At 35.5% G+C, this 25,046-nt stretch overlaps 2 pseudogenes; both read left to right on the plus strand.

Moving 5' to 3' along the window:
- Positions 1-11,235: 11,235 nt before the first annotated feature.
- On the plus strand, positions 11,236-17,795 carry LOC131665045 (uncharacterized; annotated as a pseudogene).
- A 1,192-nt stretch (positions 17,796-18,987) lies between these two features.
- On the plus strand, positions 18,988-20,141 carry LOC131665054 (uncharacterized; annotated as a pseudogene).
- The last annotated feature ends 4,905 nt before the right edge of the window (positions 20,142-25,046 follow it).

Consider the following 25,046-nt stretch of genomic DNA (forward strand, 5'->3'; position numbering starts at 1 on the left):
ATGATTGTATCGAGTATAAATTTAATCACGCGAAAAAGCATAATTACGGAAATAATGCCCGCGCTTACCGAACCAAAACTCACAAATCTTCCCCATAATTTCGACTATGTGGATTCGGCTAATTTTTCTAGCGCTTTTTCATCGAGCATATAATAGAATGATAATTCTGCTCCGGGACGTCTGTTCAAAGATACACTTTTCGCTACTTTTTCGGTTGGAAACATGATGTAGCTTTTCAATTTTTCAATATCTGACAAACTATAAATTCCGCTGTTAGTTATGTCAATGGGTGCTAGATATTTCAATGTTTGTTTTATCTGAGGCTTTAAAACTCCTGGTCCGTCGCCAAAATAGGTCGGTCGTGGTAACATCTTACCATCCACTTCCCACCTTAAACATTACTAGTACTGTCTCATCACAAGCTGTTTCTGTACCGAAAAATTTCAATATATGCGTGCGAGGTGTCACAAATATAGGTCTACCGTCGCGCTCTACAGGTAGTTCTTGATAGCACCCTGAAGAGTTTCTTGTCCGTACATCTACTGGTAAGCACTTAATTATGTGAATGACCTCACCTGCGCGTAGGCTCATGTAACCTGGTCCGTTCATCAAATAATAGACTAATAAATCCGGACTAATTGTTGCGATATTTAGTGCATTCATTATGACTTTCTTTTCTAACTGACACTGTTGAAATAACACGTCATAATATAACTTTTGTAAACTTTTTCTTACGTATTTTTCAAAGAAAAGTATCTTTGCATTAAAATATGCAAATAAATCAATGTTTTACTCTTTATGATGTTCCCAGTTCAACTTGTGTCGAATACGATTAAATGTTTTATTAACTCCCGCGTGTTCTCCGACTGATGAACAATGTGCTTCTTGTATAATCTCTGCTCTCTCATTAGATAGGGGATGTTTTACCTGTCCGGTGCATATTATGACCTTGACATCTAGTTTTCCAAGCTTATCTCGTATACAGTTAATAATTTTACTGAATAACATGTTCTCTATGCTTTCACTTTTCGCTAAGCTAAAGGTGACTATCTTGTTTTCATCAATAATGTTTCTGACATTCATGAGTAATGCTTTTATAGCATAATAATTATATCCTCAGTGCTTTCTCGTTGTTCGCACCTTAGCGGCATTACTAAATGATATCTTTTCCCAACTTTAATTAGTTTAGGATATCCTACTTTTAAATTTTCTAACCTTGGTAATTTATTTAGTTCTTTTAAAAGACGAGCTCCTTCATTGAAAGGTTATCCTTTATCATTGACAAAATACAAATAATTATCTTTTCTCATAAACAATTTTTCTCGACAATAAATGATGTTGCTTTGAGGTAATTTGTTTTCTATTCATTCTCATTATTTACAATCTCCTCTGTTGCGTCTATCTTAGTTTCGTTTGATTCGTATTTGTCTTCTTCTTTGATGGTTTCTAAACTAATTTTTAATGATACATCTGTCCCCTTGCCTTGTACATCTATTGCTTGGTTCTCAACTTTTTGCGTACATGGTGTGTTGCTATTGGTGTTTTCAGGGGTTTCTGACCTCTTGTCTTTCCGTTTTTGTTGTGTTATTACCTCAGTGGCACTTTGGTCTCATCTCTTTTTGTGTTTACTAGGTTTCAGTGCGCTTATAGCTTCTTCGTATTTAGCGCTAGGCTTTTGTCCAGTGCGCGATCGTGTGATCATTCTTTCCGGTTTCGGTACTTTATCATTATTTGCTTCTAATCCTTTTACTATATTTATTGGTTCTTGAATTAATTGCGGATCTAATGTATGTAATTCTATTGGGTTACGTGATAAAACATCTGCATTTATATTTGTAGCTCCGGCTTTATATTTAATTTCATATTGAAAATCTGCTACCTTCAGTCTCATTCTAGTTACTCGTGAGTTGGGATCTTTATGTGATCTTAATCCAACTAGAGGTTTATGATCAGTAATGACAGTAAATTTTGATTGCATATAAGTACGGTCGAAATTTAAGAATTCCGAAAACAATTGCTAATATTTCTTTCTCGAAAGTGCTGTAACGTCTTTCTGCATCATTTAACGCTCGTGATGCATAAGCTACTGGCTTATCAAAGTCGTCCTCATTTTTTTTTGAGATAAAACGCATCCTACACAGTATCCACTAGCATCTGTTGTTAAAATAAATGGTTTTTCAAAGTTTGGATGAACTAATATAGGTGGCTCACACAATTTGCGTTTTAACAGTTCAAAGGCTTTCTGCTGTTCTTCTTCCCATATGAACTGCGGATCTTTTCTTAATAGTTTATTTAAGGGTTGCGCAATGTCGGAAAATTTGTCAATGAATCGTCTGTAGTGACTACACAAGCCGATAAATTGTTCAATATTCCTTGGATTTCTCGGCATGGGAAATTGTAGGACGGCTAACATTTTATCATTGTGAGGTAGTAAATCGTTTTTCGAGATTACATAACCTAGGTATACTACCTCTGATTTAAAATACTCGTATTTTTCCGGATTTTATACTAAATTCGCTTTTCTTACACGTTTCATTAATTCAAAGATGCTCTCACAGTGTTCCTCAATAGTTTTACTATGTAGGCAAATATCATCGAAGAAGGTTACTACTCCTTTCATTCCTGTCGTTAAAAGGTGAATTAATGATAGAAAGACCGGCACGCTTATTTTCAATCCGAAAGGCGACCTAGTAAACTGGAAAAGTCCTTGGTCGCATTGAAATGCTGTCACCTGCCTGTCCTACTTTTTAACTAGGCATTGATGATATCCTGAATAAAGATCAAAGACCGAGTATATTATGAATCCTCCTAACGCATCTAACTGATCGTCTACATTCGGCACTGGACAATTGTAATCCGGAATCAGTGTATTTACTGCGCGGAAGTCTATTACTGGTCTTTTCTTGATCAAATGTTCCAAAACACTTGAAATGCTGAAAGTGGCATACGGTAAGTCTACTTTAAGCCAAAAAAATGTTTACAAGTGGTATAAACTCTTCCAAGAAGGCCGAGAAGACACCGACGACGAACCTCGTTCTGGACGCCCCAGCACATCAACAACTGATGAGAATGTTGAAGAAGTGAAGAAAATAGTGTGGAAAATCGTCGAATTACCATTAGAGAAATTGCTGATGATATTGGCATCTCATGTGGTTCGTGTCAATCAATTTTGACGAGTGTTTTAGACATGAGACGTGTGTCAGCGAAGTTTGTTCCGAAATTGCTCAATTTCAACCAAAAGAAACGTCGCATGAGCATCGCCCAAGAGCTACTGAATGACGTCAACGATGATCCAGATTTACTCAACAGGGTTATAACAGGTGACGAAACATGGGTATACGGTTATGACGTCGAGACTAAGACTCAATCGTCCCAGTGGAGGCATTCTGGATCACCAAGACCAAAAGAAGCACGCCAAGTTCGATCAAAAGTAAAGGTTTTGCTTACAGTTTTCTTTGACTGCAGGGGCGTGGTGCATCATGAGTTCTTGCCACAGGGTAAAACAGTAAATAAGGAATATTATCTGCAAGTTATGCGCAATTTGCGCGAAGCAATCCGCCAGAAACGTCCGAATTTGTGGAAAAATAAAAATTGGCTTTTGCACCATGATAACGCCCCTGCTCACACATCGTTGCTTGTGCGCGAATTTTTGGCTAAAACCAACACAGTAACGTCGCCACAGGCACCGTATTCCCCAGATCTGATCCCCTGTGACTTCTTCTTGTTCCCAAAACTGAAGAGGCCCATGAAAGGACGGCGTTTTGCCATGATTGAGGAGATAAAGACGGCATCGAAGGATGAACTAAACAAGATCACAAAAAATGATTTTTTTAAATGCTTTGAGGATTGGAAAAAGCGTTGGCACAAGTGCATTATATCCGAGGGGGATTACTTTGAAGGAGATAAAAGAAAAATTGATGAATAAATAAATATTTTTTGAGAAAAATAAAAATTCACCTTACTTTTTGATCACACCTCGTATACTCAATTTATTTTCTGTCATTGAGAATTTCGTGGGGTAAATTTTATCACCTACGAAATTTTTATGGAGAGTGATTTCATTATGGCTTTGCTCAGCCCTACTTGTTATATTATTCTGAATAGCTTCTGAATTAGCTTTCGCGGAACTTTGGCGTGTACTCCCGTATTCTTTGTTGGCTAATGCTAAATTACAAACTGAGTACGTACTTTGGTTTTTTCTAATTTCTGATTTTTTACAATTTTCAATATTCGAATTTCTAATTTCGGATGTACAGATTTCAGATTCACTAATTTTAACTTCGCTAGCTTTTTCCAGTCCAATTTCGGAATTACAAATCTCAGATTTTTTGTGTGGTAATTTACAAATTTCGAATTTTCGCAATTTTACTCCAATTTTATTTGAAGATTGCCTTCGTAACCGCTCTGTCTAATTTTCCTGACATAGTTTTTATCTGGCTCAAAATCTACCTTTGATTCTTCATCGCTTTCCTTATTATTGGAAAAGTTTCTCACAAATCTGTCTAAATTTTTACTTGATTTCTAACTACTCCAGCATAAGTTTTGCAGTTTGCTACTGATTTTGAATAACTATTATCATCTTACGATGTTGTATATTGATTACCAGTAGTTGTATTGTTTGTGGATAAAGAGAATACTTTATCAGCGATTTTTAAAATATTGTTTTTATAATCTATTTTAGCGTTAAATTTACGCAAACATTCACTGCCGATTAGTCCGTCTTCTTCAATAGGTAAATCATCGGGTACCATATGAAATTCGAATTCTAAATCTTTTATTGTAATATTTATTTTTCCTAATGTTACTACACTGTTCTGTAATACCTCGTAACTCTAAAATTTTCAATTTATTCAGATATGCTTCGTTTGGTTTCTTAGACCATTTCAGTAGAGATGGTCCAGCACCAGTATCTAGCATGATAGAAAGACTGATATTTTGATTTTTATCTTCTAAAATGAAAGTTGGTGACTTACTATTCAAGTTTAGCAATACCAGTCTTTTTGTTATTTCTAATTTCTTTGTATTCTTACTTAAGCTCGGCGCTCCGTTTGGCTGGTCGTTTTACCGGTCGCGCCTTTCACCTGGAAACCACCGGCGTTTTCCTGTTGTTGTTTCTTTTGTTCGTTAAAAATTCTTTTGTTACATTCCAGTGACCTTTAATACCGCAATAATTACAAATAGTCGGATCTCTGTTTGGATTTCCTAGTCCGCGATTATTAGAATTAAAATTTCCCTGGTATTGATTTTTTGATGCAGAGTTCTGATTTGCTTAGGGCGGAGATACTTGCTGGTTCATTCTTTCTCTATTGGCTGAATTTTGACTATTCATTTGCTTTTGGCCTTCGTTACTATTGAATCTTTCATTTCTAAATGTTGTACTGCCATTGTTACGGTAAAAACATATATCTGCTAAATGATTTGACAACTTACAAATTTGACATAATTTCGAGTTATCGGTTTTTACTACTTTTACACTTTTAATGTTTGCTAATTCTTTTTTTTACTTCTGCAAGTACTTTTACTGTCTGATTGAGATCGTTTCTGTGTTGCGGAATCGCGTTCAATCTCTACCGCTTTTGCTGTTTCTTCTTCAAGATTTTTTCCCTGTCCCATTCGCGCTTTAATCACCCAGTGTAAGCCGCGGATGAAAAACTTGAGTTTGTCCTTTTCTAATTGATTTAAGAATCCGACATTATATCTTTTTTCACGCACTGCTGCGCTTACTAATTCTCGCACTACTGTTTTAACTCCGTTTGAGAATTTTACTACATTTTCTGAGGCTTTTTGCTTGAGCATAGCCAGCTCACCAGATAACTGGTTGAAAGTTTTGTCTGATCCGAAAAGGTGATTTAAATACATTTCAATCTCGCTAATTATCTCAAAATGTTTTCCACGCATACTTTTTAATGCATCCCCGTATAATCTCATTTTAATTAATCTTGCTAGATCCGCTTCATTTCCGGGTGGAATAACATTATAAGCTTCCCAACAACCGTCTAGAAAGTCATGTAGTGGAATGCAGTATCCATCGTATCTAGGAATGAAATCTACGATATCTTTCAACCCTACATTTCTCAAAGGGCTAATTGTGGAATTTTGTACTGTACGGGTTACTTCTTGTGGAGTTGAATGATAAATTGGTCTTGTGCTGGCAAATGATCTGCTTGTTGACTTTAGCGTAAAGTACTCTGAATTGCTACTTTTCTCGTTTTGACTTTTTTCAGTGATTTTTGATATTAAAAATTTAACGTTTATATGATTTATAATAGGAATTTCATTTCTTATTTTATCTATTTCGTCTTCGTTATTATTGTCAATTGTCAAGTTTGTCAAAGCTTGGAAATATTCTCTTGAGTCGTCTTCCGTTATTTCCGCGTTTGATTCAATTATTGGCTCAAATTTATTTTCAAATTGTACTAGTTTGTCAGTACGATTTACTGCGACTAAAATTTCTTTTGGACTTATATTACGATTTGTTAATTCTTCTACAATGAGTAGTAAAAGTGGATCTTGACATAAATTCCTTATTAATTGTTCATTTATATAATGTTCTAAAATTTTTATTAATTTTTCTAGTTGTTGTTTTTTGCCTTCTAATTCAAAACCTAAATCTTAACGAGCGTGTAGAAATTTTATATATTCTAGTAATGTTGGTTCTCTAATAGTTATAAAATTCGGATCTACTTTTCCTATGCAGTTTCTTAATATTAATAGTGCTTCCTCATTTCATTTGTCTCTCAAATCGGCTCCCGTAGCCATATTTGTGAAAAAAAATTTACTTTTGCCTAATCCTGCTTTTCGTTAAAAAAATTTACCCGGAAGGGTCCCCAATTGTTACGTCTCACGTGACGGCCGCGAATTGACAAGAATTACTCAAACGCGACTGTCTCTTTTCGGTCAACGCGTAAGCGCTTTACCACGGGTGCGAGACTAAAACGAAAGCAGGGCGGCAACGTATCTAAAGTACCGAGTGAATAAGTAATAATTAAATAATTTACCTGTAGTTTAACTGGTCCAGAAACTCGTACCTCAGAAACCAGAGATGAACGTGGATTAGGTATAACTCTCAAATAAGTTATTATAGTAATAGATTTATAATAATTAATCGAATTACAGATGGTGCGTAGTGTCACAGAGTAGAATACAGAGTCTCTGTTACAATTGTTTTGCGTTCTCTTTTATAGCACAAAATACATAAAAACTAATCGATAAAGGGTTAATCCCAGAAGGAGTAAGTGCGTCACTGAGATTAAGGTCAGCTATTAAATGACTATTGCTTTTAATTACGGTAACTTCCCTTCCATAAAAAATTCAAATTTTACCGCCATGAAATAGTCTGACTCGTCCTTGACGTAACACATAGGGCAAATGCCAAAGTAATAGACAAGGTGAAGTCCACAGCATATCAATTTGCCATCCTTGTAAAATTCCAACACATTATACACAAAATTGCACAGCAAACTTAATATTCAAGATTCAAGATAGAAGTTTTTCAAGACATGGGCTTCTACGAAAGAATAAACTCGCTTAGAAAAGCCGATATCTTAGTTCAAGATTCAAATTTCTACATTCAAGTTTTCTGAATATCTTTATAGATTGTCGGGATGACAATCTAAAAAGCCGGGGATAATGTAATATATTCGAAATAATCTTTCTCGAATGTTTCGTTGCTAAGTATTTTTGTTTATTAGACTTAGTTTATTATTTTATTTTTCCAGTCAGTCGATGCGACGAACTGATTCTATATACACTGTTTTTGATTGAATAAATATAGTCTAATTTCTTTTTATAAGTTTGTATTTCGTTGTAGTCATTTAACATATATATGCATCTTTGACCATACAGTTTTAAATAAAATTTATCTATGTCAATAGATACATGTCACGGCTACAGAGTCACAACATAACATTTAATAAATTCACCTGTAACTATGTCTAATTCTGTTAAATAAGATACTATTTTATCTCGAGACAATGGCATAAAGCGAAATGAATCAATAAATCGTAATTGAATTGCACTGTCTTTGACTTCTTTTGTGAAAGATCTTTGTTTGTTTTCAGCTAATACTTTAATACCTCCTTGAAAATCTGGATGTGTAGCGATTTCTTTTATAATAAAATACGAGTCGTAATCAGTAAAGTTATAAAATATAACAGATATAAAACAAGCGTTTTTGTAATTTAATTTACACTTATTATAAGAAGCTCGTCTAAATTCACCAGTCAGATGACAATGACTTTTAACTTTCCTCTCGTCGTCTTCAAATTTTTGAAAGCAGATGTGGCATATTCTAGCTGACTGAAATGTGCGTTCTTCGGACTCTGATTGATTTATTTTTATAGTACAATTTGTGACGGTAAACGTCATATTAGCGCTAATAGCCTAACCTAGTGGCTGCCCGCGGGGGCAGCACCTACCGGGAGACGAAAAACGTATTGAGGGAATTCGGTACTCGACGAGGCGGAACGCGCGCGATTGAAAATGAACCAGTATGGGACTAGCTACCAATACGGAGGCCGCAAAAATCGAGGCTCGTAACCTGATTGCCTGAACGCACCGCGGAGATCGAGTGATTGTTGTCGCCGAAGTATCCAGAGTATGCTGACCAGAGCCTGCAAACACGGTGTCCTCCTCTGCCACCACGAGTATGTGTGAAGTGTTTCGCCATCGAGGGCGAAACCGTGCGTGCGCAAGTTCGCGACCCAAAAGAAAGGGAGAACAACAGACTTCATCCGAACGTGTGTGTGCTAAGTTTCGCCCGCTGCCAAACACCCGTCATTAAGGTAAGCTGGCCAGCTTAATCTCGCGACCGCGATTGCATGCCTGATAATCAATTTTCCGTACTCGAGGCGAAGCGTGCATGTAATAGCTCTGCTAACAAAGAGCGGCGAGCGATCCGACACTGTATGTCGTTGTCGTGCGAGCGCGGTATGTAAACATAAACACGCGGGCTGAATGTAATGTAACATTCAGAAGTAATAAAGAGTTTTCGTCTGTGATATTAACCAGTACTTTTGACGTGTTTTCTTTGTATTCGTAGTTAGTTGGTTGACTGACACCTGTTCCCTCTTGCTCTCCGACTTCCGTATTAAACATAGGTAATTACGTGCGTTTTTCAATACGATTACGCGGATAAAATTAATTAAACGGTAGCAACCCCGTTACAAATTATATATTTCTTTTAAATACATTAACAATATCTTCAATTGCTTTATAATCCATTAAGCCGGTGTCTCATCTTCATCTGTTCTATTTCTACATGTTACATACATCGATCCGGAATCATCAAAATTACATTTCCATTACATCCCTATACTAAAAGCTTCATGTTCTAGAAATACACGACGATCAATAGGCTTTAAGATACATTCAAAATCAGTATATATTACAAATGAAACCTTTTCTGCTCATTTAAAATTTTTAAATCGAAGAACATTATTTTTCTTAGGTAGTTCAATTGCACAGTATTTATTTTTGAACAATCTATCTCATGACTCTTAAGCATTTCTTCATCTTGGAAATAGTGTAGATAACGATCACAAATATTGTTCCGGAAAAAAAAAATAAACGTTACCCGACATTTTTTAGATAGAAATTAAATCTTGTTTTAAGAGATAGTCGTGACGTAATTTCTTATCTTTATGTTGTCTTGCCTAGTTTCAAATCTACGGTAATGCGATTGAGTATCGGAGCGATGGTGACTAAAATTGGTAAAGTCAGTTTCCGATTTCTCGAATGCACAGAGAAACGCTGCACGCAGCCACATGATTCATCTCGTGTCATATAGCTTTCCTCGGCCTTTGCGACAATCTTGATAATGTAATCTTTGCGTAATAATGTGAATGAAAATTTGAGATTAATTCTTGAAGAATGACGCTAATGTACAAAGGACTGCGAATAGAGATTATTTTAGAAATTAAGATTTTGCACAATTGGATTATAATACTGGTTTAAGTATATCATACACTTGTTAGTAGAATATTAAGTCAGATTACGATCATTTATAGCGTATAGTTCATTAGTTGATAAGTTTATCATCAACGAGAATTAATTTAAGTGGAATTTATATACTGAGTATGCATTATGACAAGATGAGCTGCTGAATTTAATTAAGTCGAACATAGAGAACGTGTTTTAATCGTCATTTATTTTCAACTTCCTTATTTTGATTATCAAGTTTAAGCTGCTCACATATATTTCGATCTCGTAAGAAGTGCATACCTCGCTAAAATTGACGTTAAAATGCACTGTGATAATCAGGAGCTGATTATCGACAATGGATACCGAACATCCATTACCATCTTCTTTGAGCCATCGATCCTCGTTTGAAAAAGCGCGATCAAAGCTAATTTGCATGAGCCAAAAATTGGTATAATCGATATGTAATATATCACGAACCATAAAGCGGCACGATCTAGCGTTTGATTTGAGCCTGCAAGGGCACAGTTAAAGCTATCTATCAATTAAAAGCGAGAGCGAAAAGTAGTGTGGCAGGTTTGAAAGTTTTCTCATTGGTGGAAGATAAAAAAAGTGTAATGCCTACGACCCTTGGACCTGGAGTGGGAACAAAAATCGAAGGAGGGATTTTCAGCAGCTCTGCTCGTGTAATGTGTGCTCAGATTCAGACGAGCTCTAGCGTTAATAAGGCAAGTGCCTCATTTTTTTGTGTTTGAAATAAATCTGATTGTTATTTCCAAATCACTGTCTCTCAATTCCTCATATCCTGAACAAATTGGTGCCCCGGGTGAGGAATTGCGAGTAAATTTTGAGAGTTAGCGATCATTGTGATAAGCGCAATCTAATTTTAACTGATTTGTTTGGTGTTTTACAACGCATTAATGGCTCCAAAAAAAAGGCAAGGGCCAGCGTCGAAAATTGCCGCGAGCAAGGAGACAGCGCAAAATGCCGTACTGAAATTAATTCGAAGGATGAAATGCATTGCACCTGCAAATCAATTATCGATTGTTCAACTTCAACCGGTTGATGTAAATGCTATTGTTGTCTAGCAGCCTCCACCAAGACGTCAGCTAGTTGCCAGCAGCGAGAATCAACGTCGCAACGCTATCGGAAGAGAAGAACGCATCGAACATTATGTTGACGAACAATTAAGATGAAGTTCAAGGTGACGGGGCACTTGATCAGCGGGTCAATGCTCGTTATTCATCTGATAACGTACATGCAAGTACGAAAGCGATTGCGAACCAGGAATCGAGTATTCCAATTGTACAAGCGATTATGGAAGCTTTGCGCGCGGTCAGAGACGTTGCTAGTAGTGAACACTGTTCGCGTTCGGAAAACGACCCGTCATTTTTGAAAGAACTTCAAGATTTCACCGGTGACTCACTGGAATGATGTCTGTTTGAAAAACGTTACTTATTGTTTGACTCTACTAAACAATTTGAGTATATTTGAGTCCGTATTGAAAATAATGACGTATTGTCCTGACGTCTTTCAATGACGTCAAAAATGACGTGATTTGATGTTATAAATTAGAACACTTATGACGTCATTTATAAAAAATTTTTTTCATCACTTTTCCTCGTGAAAAATGACGTCATTTTTTAAAAACTTTTGACGGTGGTTTTGGCCAAGAAAATGACGTCAGCTTATAAAACTCAATACCGCTCTGTCTTCGCAAATGACGTCTTTTTTATAAACCCTTTTGCCGCTTTTCCTCAGAAAATGAGGTCATTTTTTAAAACTTCTTCAACTTTTTATTTCTCGAAAAATGACGTCTTTGTAAATTTTTTTCCCATAAAATAACGTCTATTTGAAAAACATTTTTTTATTCACTTTCATTAGTAAAAGGATGACGTTATTGACAAGCATGACAACATAATATTCCCATTGATTTAAATATTAGAATAATGACGTCATCGATTGCTATTAGTTTCATTGGACAATGACGACGTCATTTTCCTACATAATTCTATTTTGTATCATATTATTATATGCATAAAATTATAAGTTAATTCTTTATTAAATTCTCCATTATACATCATTTTATAAATGATAGCATAATTAGAATCGTTTTTTTAAACTTACATATAAAGTGTAATTTAAAATTACTTCAATAAAAAACGTTATGTAATTTTCTATATAATAATTAAAGCTCGAAGACGAGACATTGCTTGATTCTCGTGAAATTAAATGTATGCTTATGAATTAATATCTGTAACTTAATCATTAAATAAGAATAAGAAATATGTTTACAGTGTATACATCGCTACAGTAATATAAGTAAGTACACAAATCAGTCAAGCAAGATTACTAATGCTGATGTAACAATCGTCGATGAAATTAAAAATGTAAATAAAGAGAGAAAAAAATAGTTCTCATTTTGAGGTTCAATTAGAATGATCATTAGTGCCACACGAGAAATAGTCCAGTAAAAATAGGCCTGAAATGTTTTTGTCACGGAAGTGGATGCATTTTTGATATATGGTAAATTGAGGTCGAAAAAGACGGAATTTGCAGAGTTCTAGGTCAAGGGGTTCTATGAGAAAATCACGTTTGAAACTTGTGAATAAGGTAGAAGGGGAAGGCTGGGGAAGGCGCGGTATATTTTCGCTCTTCTCCGCCGCCCCTCCAAGCGTGCGCAGACAGTCGACGACACTCGGCAACAGCCGAAGAGGGGAAACGTGCATGTACGCGCGCTTGAATTCATTTTCGATATTTGGTGGCCGGCGATGGAGCAGTGGTGGGAAACAAGTCTTATTATGATCTTTTAGGATTCTCTCTTTGCAACTAATCTGAAAAATACTCTCATCACAAGTACTTAAACGAATTAGCTTAACGTAAGCCCCACCTCTTCTTAATGAACATATGTAACATCCATATCACTCAAATGACATGTGACGATAACCGAGGTAGCTAAAGCATACCATTACTTTTTATTTTCGTGATAGCGGGTTCGAATCCCATTGAACATACTTTTTTTAAGCATTTTTTTTCTGTACATCTCTTTGATGGTATACTTATATTTTGTTTTAATTTTTGAAAAAAAATTACTTAAAAAGTTGTATTTCCATATTTAGCTGACTTGTACCTGAAAATTACTACAAAATTACATTTGCAATGTTTACTTAATTATCGTATATTGCTATTTTTGGATAAAAGACAAATTTCATTATATTTTCGGCTTAAATACTTGGTAAGTGTATAATAATCAAATTTATGATACAACATGCGATGAATATCTATTTCTTCGCAAGAGAGTGATTGATTATAGTAAGCTAAGTTGCACACAATTGGACAGAGGCTTTTCATGTCGCTCATAAAATTTTTAGTTCTTTCAATGTCGTAAATATTGTGAGATGATATTCTAATTATATTGAAAGACGTGAGAATTATATTAAATAATTTAGAGCGCCAGAAAATGTTGATTTATGAAAATGCATACTTCCTGTGTAATTACATAAAAAATGTATTTCTGTGTTGTGTTATTATTTTATTTAAACCTAATTAATACCAAGATTCCAAATAATGGTGATTCAACTTCATAAAAGACAAAATAATTTTGAAATGAAAATTTGTAACCGATGAAGGTTACTTCTTTTTCCATCGGTTCCATCCACTTTAAAATAACGTAAACTGCGCAGTGATATATCCAAATGAACTGTCACCAAATGTTTATACATTTGAAAGCCATACTATATTTACCCATTTATTCATATACACACTGTCACCAATGGTTTATATATGCTTAATATTTGGATTTCTTCATTCGCAATCGATGATTTGAGCTTCAGAACGATTCCTATCAAAGATCAGTATCGTTCTGCTTCTCATGTATGCCACCACGGCAATCGATAAAATCTATAAGAAAGATTTCATTTAAAAATAATTCTTCAAAACCAGTGTTGAATTTTATGTAATTCAGTTTCTGTTGTGCTAATAGGATTATCGCAGTAAGTAGAATAGGTTTATTTTTTTATATGTATGCATATAAGAAGTATCCAAGCGAAAATGATAAAAAAATGGTTTCAGTTTAAGTTTCAAAAAGTGATGATTACTATTATAAAAGTTTAAAGCAGCTGTTTGCAGTTATTATTAGTTATTCACTCAGAATATATTTCTTTTTGTATTTAATAATAGCGGATTTTACAAAAAGTAACCTTTTTTAGTAGTTATAATAGTCCAGTACTTTCGTATGTCGTTTAAAAATTTGAAATCTAATAGCTATTCTGTCATAAGCAAATTTAAAAGAATAGATTTTTTTCTTACGCGTAACAGCTTTTGAGTATCACTTTCAAACAGGATATCCTCTCCAGAATGCAAAACTTTTCAAGTGAATTATTCAACCATAGAAAAGAGTCGATACTTATTATTTTTACGTTTGCAGTTTAAATTATGTTTGACAATCAGGTCGATCCTATACGCAAAATAATGAATAGATTATTTAATTAACTAACTCTAACAAAAGAGGAATAAATTACCAGTTCCTGTATTGAAAACTATTGATTAATTACGTACCATTAATTAAGATAAACAAAAATATCTGAACTTTTCAAACCAGTTTGATCTTTTGACATTTACGCAATTCTTTTTCACTTGGATACAATACGCTTACTGTTATATTTTTAGTATTCATAGCAACGAATCTAAATTTTTATTGGTAAAAACATAAAAATCGCATGTACCACGTACATTTCTCATAGAAAGGTAATTTGTATTAAATGACGATTTGAAATAGTAAAATCAAGTATGCCTTGCGCTTTCTTGGAGAAAAATAATATATTTTATAACAAAATTCCGATTTTCAATTTAGATTTATTTTCTGCAATCTCTGTTAGTTCGCATGGAAGAAAAAAGTTGCGTGATGCAAGTGGAAAGTATCATGCGCTGCTATAAGCCATGAGCCCCAGCCTCGGGTAGGTAAAAATTGAGCGTCAAGTAGCCGCAGACTGCCCGTGCTTCGGGTAACCCCTGGCTGGTGCACGGGTAGCCCGGTATGTGTGCTCGTGCTAAGACGAACGCGATCGAGCTGGAAACGCCCCAGCCGACGTCTTAGATGAGCTCGCCGTTCGCTGACTTAGCGTGGCTTATGGCTGTTGGCGTATTTATTTACGTAGCTGATGGCGATTTTATCATTTTTTGTGTGCTTATCGACCTGCTGAATTCGAATTTTTTGGTCCTCTTTCGCAAAAACCATCCGATCAAAAGTTATTCACATTTTAAATAAATAAATGCATTTTTCTCGGAAACTAAATGTCCTATGAAAAAATATTTCGAATAAAAGTTGTTCAGCTTGTCAGAATATACAAAATCTGTTTTTTCGAAAAATCCATAATTTGCCACGATAGCGAGTGATTAAATAAACGATATTTATGAGAACCGCCGTGTCGGGTCTCCGATTAACGTATCGTTTATTTAATCACTCGCTATCGCGGCAAATTATAGATTTTTCGAAAAAACAGATCAGAGCATTTTTGTGTATTGTGACGAACTGAACAGCTTTTATTCGAAATATTTTTTCATAGGACATTTAATTTCCGAGAAAAATGCATTTATTTATTTAAAATGTGAATAACTTTTGATCGGATGGTTTTTGCGAAAGAGGGCCAAAAAATTCGCATTCAGCAGGTCGATAAGCACACACAAAAAATGATAAAATCGCCATCAGCTACGTAAATAAATACGCCAACAGCCATAAGCCACGCTAAGTCAGCGAACGGCGAGCTCATCTAAGACGTCGGCTGGGGCGTTTCCAGCTCGATCGCGTTCGTCTTAGCACGAGCACACATACCGGGCTGCCCGCGCACCAGCTAGCAGCTAACCGAAGCACGGACAGTCATCGGCTGCTTGACGCCCAATTTTTACCTACCTGAGGTTGGGACCCATGGCTTATAGCAGCGTAGGATATTTTCCACTTGTATCACGGATCTTTTTTTCCGTGCGGTATTTAAATAGACATGTGTAAAATCCTCGATCGTAGGGTGGTCAATATTTTGTACCATAACTGTTTGGTTAACCGGGTAAGGGCCAAAGTGGCATAAATAAAATAGAAAAAATGAAACATAAATAAATATGCATTTTGGGATAAAATAGATATTACAAAATTAAGCAAGTCGAACATATGTAGATACATTAGAATCGTTAAATTTTACTGTTTCAGTGTATCGATTTCTTGTTTTTGCACTCTCAATAATAGTCTACTCACAAGGGCTTGAGAAGTATAACTTAATACCTGTTACCGCACCTATATTGCATGACGAATTGTTTAAAGCCAGTCTTTATCATGAAATTTGGACGACAGTGCATTTTGTTGACATGAATGACCTGGTACATAGTGCAAAACAGCTGAATATAAATATACAAGATCTTCAACATAAATATTCCCTATATGACTATTGCATTCATGCTCAATCTTTGAATTCAATACGTAACAAATTTAAGAAAATTCAACGTGAAATCTATTTATTACTGTCATTAAGTCACGAGAAGAGAGAAAAAAGAGGGTTATTTAATATAGTTGGCATCATGCAACATTATTTATTTGGTACTATGTCAGCACATGAAGCAGAGAGAATCAATCGAGATATAGATGCTGTCTATAATAATAGAACAGTGCGCATAGCAATACTTGTAAATAATCAAACAGCGATTATGCAAAGTACTCTCCGGAAATTTGTTAATCATACTGATTACTATGAAAAAAATTTGAGAACACTGAATGCTACAATGCAACTTTTTTTTCAAAGTACTTTCAGAGTGGCCTTTAATAACAATATGCTAGAATGTATATATGATCTAAATATACTCATGGAGGACTTAACAGAAAACATTGATTTAGTTTATGACTCAATCAATGATGGAAAATTGGGTATTGTGTCTCCAAGATTAATATCCCCAAGAAATTTCATGTCCGCTCTGAATACTATTTATAAAAATTTGTTTTACCCACAATTACCATTTCCGTTAAGAGAAAATTATTACATATTCTACATGAAACTAAGTAAGATTAATGTTATTATTTCTGGTACTCGACTCATATATGTAATTCATACACCAATACCAACTGGTGCTGATTATACTGTGTATAAATTTACACCAATACCCATGTCAGTATGGACACAATATTACACATTTTACAGCATTAAAAATGAGCCTATTGCTATTGACTCAACATTCACAGAGTATATAGTACTCGACTTAAATAATTGTATTTCTGTTAATGATATTTAAGTATGCGAAATAACATCCGTCATGCATAGATTCGGTAATGATGAAAGTTGCTATGATCGTTTAATAAGATATAAAGACGATAAAGGGCGTTCTAGAAAATATTTTAATTTACAATCTGAATTTATATTAGCATTAAATGACGGTTTTAGTTGGTATATTTTACCGGGCAACACGTCAGAAAATATTATGATAAATTGTGGCATGTCTTCGAGTATAGCAATATCTGTTACTAACCCTCATATATTCCAACTTTAATCTAATTATAAAGGTTACTTTCAGCATCATAAATATTTACCTAGAAGTCATGGTAACAAAACCAAAATTTCTGAATACAAAATAAACATTGATTTTCTACCGATTGAAAAAATCGCTCTGAATACATCAGACCTAAAACTTCCTGTACTTATATCTAAGTCCATTGACATGTCTGATATATTACATTCTGCAAGAAATATAGATTAAGTACTGGTCACAGTACTTTTCATTATACTATGTATACTATTGCCACAATTGCAATACTTTGTATTTTATTTAAGCTTCGAGTATTCCATTGTATTTGTAAAAATTGTGTATGTGCTTCTAAAGAGTGCGTACTTAGATTATGTTAAAATTATCTTGCATTCTGTGAAAGATTTATCAAAACTCCGGCAGAATCGTCCACCCAAAGAGAGGGAGACAATTGTAACGGTTGGTAATTTCTTCAGAAGTAAATCGTCGTCCGTTAGCAAAATCTATATGTCACCGCTGTTTTCCTCTCTTCGGCTAGCTCTGTGCTAGACGCGCAACCTGAAAACGAGCGCGAAAGCACGAAGCAACAAAGAAAAGCGATGGTCGAAGGTTCTTGGAAAACGATGCGAGGGAAAAGGGAACGTCGAGAATGTCCAGGATTGTCGAATAAATATGTCGGCTTAATAATATGTCTTTGCCGGGTTTATTCGCTTATTACAACTACATAGGCGCGACAACTCACGTTGGCCGAGAGATTCACGGCATACGATCTAATCGTACGCACGCGTGAGAGAGAGAGACAGAAAATACAAATTTTATCAACACGCAGCCGACGCTGTTTACGAGCGCTCGCTTGTCGGAATTTCCGCTCGCAATCCGGGAAACAAAGGAGGAGACTTACGCGAACGAACGTTGCTGCAGACAGCTTCGCTTTATACCTCGAGCCTGGTTACGTAGGGATCGTCGCCCAGGATTGTCGAGGCTGGAAGGCCTATGAGTGGATCCTCGTGGATTGTGGGCGACGAGCGGGCTCTCTCTATTCCGATGGCGGTCTTCGATTCGCTCGTCCTCACACGTCGATCTACCCACACACAGAAAATAGAAGGATTCCGAGCACGTATTATCCGCTTGCCGGTCTCAAGTGTTCTCCTCTGGCCCGCGTGTCCTAACTATATCTCTCTCTCTTTCTCGCTGCGCGGGTCTTTTGCGCATGGCGCGCTATTTCGAAACTCGCTCATCCGCCTCTTAACGAGCCGGCTCGTTACACAATGTAACTACCGCCCGATCCGAAAATGTTCAATCAGTAGTTCGCTATAATCAAGTTAGTCTACCATCCTCAGAGAATAACAATTAATTAAACGTATGTTTTATAAAAGAATAAGCATTTCTGATCAATACTATTTGTTTGAGTTATTCATTATTTCAATAAGAGCAAACTACCTTTATATTAGTTATGACAGTTATATTTTAGATTTCGTATGCCATAAGATTCTTTGTTATAAATATTTCGTTAAATCTCATTTATCGTAGATTTATTACAGAATGTATAATAATTTTTAGTTTTCTTTAACAATGGAAGATGAAACCACGTGCACTATCTGTGGCGAACCCCTAGAAAATAATATAGATACAATCGTACAAGTGCATTGTCGAGGTTTAAAAACTTTTATAGATAAAAGTAAAAGATAAAAGTAAAAGATAAAAGTAAAAGAGAAGATGAAAAACACATACTATGGGAAGGGAAAGAAAGTGTCAATTTTCACGAAAGCTGTAGAAAACGTTATTCTGCGTTGAAATCGACGAGTAAAAGAAAATGAGAATCTTCCATACCTTCCTTATATTCTCCCACAACTTCTAACGATTCAACTGATTTTAATTTTGATGGATATTGCTTTATTTGCAATAAATTATTAGACCGTTAGCATAAAAAAGTTTCTACTTTACAACATTTATATACTTACCAGAATATTTTAAAAGTAGCTTCTAGAAAAAATGATGAACTTGGTGGAGCAGTATGGAATCGACTTCGTAACACGTCCTTTAAGGAAATATTCTTTCAATACCATTATGTGTGTTATATTAATTTCTGGCGTAAACCTTCGGAAGTATCGTTAGAAGAAGAACATTCAGAACAAGTAACCGATCCATATGACGAAGAACCCGTACCTTCTAATGTTGACATTGAAAGAGATCGTCTAATTGATAATATATGTAGTTACATTGAGAAAAGTGATAAATTTTAATTTACTTTATCGGAATTGCATGGTTTGAATGAAAAAAAAATCAGCAATAAACTATTGTGCAATAGATTGTAAGATAAATACAACGATGATATTTTTATTTTGAAACATCCTGGTCGGGAAACATTTATTTACTATAAAAAAATTAATTTCACTCAAATATGTAGCGATTGGGTCAATAAAAAGTCAATAAGCGATTTCGAAAAGAATGCCGTCATAAATTTTGCTGCTGAAATTCTGCGGTCTGAAATTTTGAACGCAAAATATCAAAATTCTTTGTACCCACCAGCTGAAAAATTTCTTGATAACGTGAATTCAGAAATTCCACAATTATTAAAAAACTTCCTCGACGGCGTTTTAAATAGTAAAGGAAGAAAGAGAAGTGTCGAAGAAAATCAAGAGAAAATCGACATGATTGCACATAGTATAGTGACTTACACACGTCCAAGAGCTTTTCTAAATATGGAAATACAACTTTCTAAGTAATTTTTTTTCAAAATTAAAACTTATAAAATATAAGTATACTATCAAAATGATGGTACGCTTTAGCTACCTCGGCTATCGTCACGTGTCATTTGAGTGATATGGATGTTACATATGTTCATTAAGAAGAGGTGGGGCTTACGTTAAGCTAATTCGTTTAAGTACTTGTGATGAGAGTATTTTTCAGATTAGTTGCAAAGAGAGAATCCTAAAAGATCATAATAAGACTTGTTTCCCACCACCGCTCCATCGCCGGCCACCAAATATCGAAAATGAATTCAAGCGCGCGTACATGCACGTTTCCCCTCTTCGGCTGTTGCCGAGTGTTGTCGACTGTCTGCGCTCGCTTGGAGGGGCGACGGAGGAGAGCGAAACTATACCGCGCCTTCCCCAGCCTTCCCCTTCTACCTTATTCACGTAAAGTTTCTTATTTATTTTTTATCCCAACATTTTCTACTCATCAATGTCGGGTTAAACATTGTTTCTGATGTAAAATTTCACGCTCTTTCGATTGGTGCATGTTATTTTGTCGTACGTTCAGCCGTTCGCGAGATACAGGCGAAAACAAGTTTCAAACGTGATTTTCTCATAGAACCCCTGGACCTAGAACTCTGCAAAATTCAGAATCGTCTTTTTCGACCTCAATTTAACATATATCAAAAATGCATCCACTTCTGTGACAAAAACATTTCAGGCCTATTTTTACTGGACTAAAACTTGAATTTCACGCTAAAAGAGAAAATGAAACGAGTACTTTTACATGAACTGATACGAATGAATATGCACGTATTTTGTTGAAATTTTGTACAGTATTATAGAAAATCGTAAAAAAACTGTTTCTTATTTCGTGGTTTATTGATCACAATAAAATGAAAGTGACGCCGTTTTTGAATAAATGAATTCATCTTACTCAACAAATTCTTCTTCTACTTCCTCTTCATTGGCATTCCCTTTTTCAAATTCTGACAGCAACCCTGCCTTTTGTAGATTGAAATATTGAGTCCGAATTTGATTGATCACCACTCCCAGTTGACGACCAAACCCATCAATAATTTTCTGACGTGCTCGGGTTTCTGCAGCATCAGCGCATTTAGCCTTGATCATTTTCTTCTTTACGAGAAAGTGTAGCCAAACTTCTGCAAATTTATAATAAATTACTAATCATGGATAATATTTTAATTTTTGTACAAATATATTTAATAATAAACAAAGTGTCATACTTCTCAGTACGTTATATTGCCTTGATGGCACATATTTTCTGTCAGCGAATGATGCAGTCCTCGTCACTTGTATAGCCAAGGTCATACACTCTTTAGGTTCAAAAATCTGCAACAGCATGACCTTCAGGAATCTCGGCGCTGATTTAGCAGCCAAGGCATTGCGCCAACTATCCATACTAATAGAAATACCGAAATGCAAATGGATCATCTCGACCTGTAAGAAATACATAGATTATGGATGTGAAGATTCGAATAAATTATCATTTTGTAAAAATGCATACATATGTGCTTTTCTTTTCCGTTTTCCAATATAACCTTTTTAGTCCATGGAGATAACTCAGTCCGTATTTCTAATCCTGAATTTTTATAATCTTCTAAAGTGTAAGTGAAATTGTGACCAGTTTTCACGTATTTAGATCCTTTTTTTCCCCTTCATCCAAGTTTTGCTTCTTTGCTTTCGGAATTGAATTTTCTTCTTCAACCTTCACTTCGACGTCCACTATTTTGTCTCCATCAACCACACATGGACTTGTTGTGTTCCCAGTGAGTCCTCTTGCATTCAGTCTCGGAGTGATACCTAAAACAAATAGTTATGGCGTAAGTAAAAATATCAAAATGAATTTCGATGCAATATACGCACAGTATTGTGAAGACTTGGATGAAGTACTGAGATTCAATGGACTCTCAGTACTTGAAAGTTTTTGTGCCGAAATTCGAGGACTTTTTCTGTTCCCAGTGAGTCCTCTTGCATTACATCTCGGAGTAGTACCTAAAACAAATAGTTATGACGTAAGTAAAAATACAAAAATGAATTTCGATGCAATATAATACGTACAGTATTGTGGTGATTTGTATGAAGTGATCAGAACTGTTGGACTCTTCGTGCTCGAAAATTTTTGTGTCGAAATCAGAGGAGTTCTCCAAAGACTTACTGCAATAAAAAAACATGGTTAAAATGGCATGTAAAATATAAAAATATATGCATGTGTAGTGAAGAATATCTTACCTTTAGCGGATGGTACATTAATGGGATTCAGGGCTGCCTTCAAGCGAAATGTTATTTTCACTTTTTTCTTGCTGTTTTCATAAAGCCTCCATCAGCTCTGCAATTTTGGCATCCTTTTCTGCTAATTCTCATGCCATATCCTCATTTCTCGAGCTACAAGCATTATCCAAGTCACCGAATTGCAACTTCTTCGTAGGTATGATGCCGGAGCAATTCTTGAGTGCAGCGTCGAAAGTGTTCGAAGGTGCGGTATCTACAGCATATAAAGATCAAAAGGGTTAGAAACAAACAGACAAATATTATTATATTATAAGGATGTGTATGTTTTACCTTGGATACATTGTTCTTTGGATTTTTCCCTTTTCAAGTATTCTTTTTAAGAGATTTTTTGGAGTAATTTTTTTGTTTCGTCGAATTTGTTTCTTCTACTTCCGGGACTTTTACGTTTTCAAGTGCTAGGTCGCGCAATACATCGCTTTTCCTGGCGTTTGGTTTTAGTCATCTAGTTTTCTTCTCTTTCAGGTAAGTTATACTATCTAAAAAAGAAATACAAGTAGTTAAAATTCAGCCCAAACAATAGTTCATACGTATCGCTTGAAACATGCGCAAGTAGTGAAGTACATCACAAAATGCTATAAAAAAATTTGAAGTCTCACTTGATGTTTCTAGAACACATCCAGGCTCATACGTCATCTCACCCTGAACCTCGCCAGTTACAATAAAAGCATTGTAAGGGAAATCTTTGCGATTTCGATCAAAATTTTTAATATTATCTTCCGAAATAAACTGGACTTCTCTGTGGCCGAGGTATATGCGTACTGCAGCATATACCTTCGCAGTCTTTCCTTCATATTCCACTTCTTCGGCAGGCTCCGAATCGTTTCCAGAGAAACCGCTTTCGTCTTGGACTTTGGACATGACTGTCTATCGCAATAGAAGAAACAGAGATGAGGTACAGAGTATGTACATTTTCTTGAGAATTATGACATAGTGTGACTTTACATGATGACTTATACACTTATTAATTTACTTTCAAATATAATTTCATATTGTCAATTCAGTCATTCGAATACTGATATTCCAGTCAATATCGATTGGTAATAATTTTTTCTTTCGACGAGAGTTAAATTTTATTTTAATAGTACTAGTAATAATATGAAATCAATTATATCAGTCTTTACGAGGTGTGATCAAAAAGTAAGGTGAATTTTGAAATTTAGCGGGCTACGTCCGTTCGATCTTCGACTTTTTTATTTGGTTATGTCGGTACACTCGTCTAGAACATACGTTCCAAATTTCAGCTTTGTAGTATGTTTGGTTTGTTTGTGAGAGGCATCAAGGTTAGAAGTGTTTTGCGTGCTCCACGATTTGCTGCTGTCTAAAAACATGGATCAAAGAATTTGCATTAAATTTTGTGTGAAAAATGGAATCAAATGTTCCAAAACACTTGAAATGCTGAAAGTGGCATACGGTGAGTCTACTTTAAGCAAAAAAATGTTTACAAGTGGTATAAACTCTTCCAAGAAGGCCGAGAAGACACCGACGACGAACCTCGTTCTGGACGCCCCAGCACATCAACAACTGATGAGAATGTTGAAGAAGTGAAGAAAATAGTGTTGGGAAATCGTCGAATTACCATTAGAGAAATTGCTGATGATATTGGCATCTCATGTGGTTCGTGCCAATCAATTTTGACGAGTGTTTTAGACATGAGACGTGTGTCAGCGAAGTTTGTTCCGAAATTGCTCAATTTCGACCAAAAGAAACGTCGCATGAGCATCGCCCAAGAGCTACTGAATGACGTCAACGATGATCCAGATTTACTCAACAGGGTTATAACAGGTGACGAAACATGGGTATACGGTTATGACGTCGAGACTAAGACTCAATCGTCCCAGTGGAGGCATTCTGGATCACCAAGACCAAAAAAAGCACGCCAAGTTCGATCAAATGTAAAGGTTTTACTTACAGTTTTCTTTGACTGCAGGGTCGTGGTGCATCATGAGTTCTTGCCACAGGGTAGAACAGTAAATAAGGAATATTACCTGCAAGTTATGCGCAATTTGCGCGAAGCAATCCGCCAGAAACGTCCGAATTTGTGGAAAAATAAAAATTGGCTTTTGCACCATGATAACGCCCCTGCTCACACATCGTTGCTTGTGCGCGAATTTTTGGCTAAAACCAACACAGTAACGTCGCCACAGGCACCGTATTCCCCAGATCTGGTCCCCTGTGACTTCTTCTTGTTCCCAAAACTGAAGAGGCCCATGAAAGGACGGCGTTTTGCCACGATTGAGGAGATAAAGACGGCATCGAAGGATGAACTAAACAAGATCAGAAAAAATGATTTTTTTAAATGCTTTGAGGATTGGAAAAAGCGTTGGCACAAGTGCATTATATCCGAGGGGGATTACTTTGAAGGAGATAAAATAAAAATTGATGAATAAATAAATATTTTTTGAGAAAAATAAAAATTCACCTTACTTTTTGATCACACCTCGTATTTGAATTGTGCAAGCTTTTGTTATATAAGATTGTTCAATCAACTTCTAAAGCTCTGAGCCTCATCAAAATACAAAATTAATATCAAAACTAATGAGCCAGTTAAACACCAGTATACGAAGAACTGAGCTGGCATAATATGAAACTATTCGAATGTCACTATACGTATAAGTGAGTTGA

The sequence above is a fragment of the Phymastichus coffea genome, unplaced genomic scaffold (genome assembly GCF_024137745.1).
Source record: "Phymastichus coffea isolate CEN01 unplaced genomic scaffold, Cenicafe_Pcof_1.1 PCOF00003, whole genome shotgun sequence".
Lineage (NCBI taxonomy): Eukaryota > Metazoa > Arthropoda > Insecta > Hymenoptera > Eulophidae > Phymastichus > Phymastichus coffea.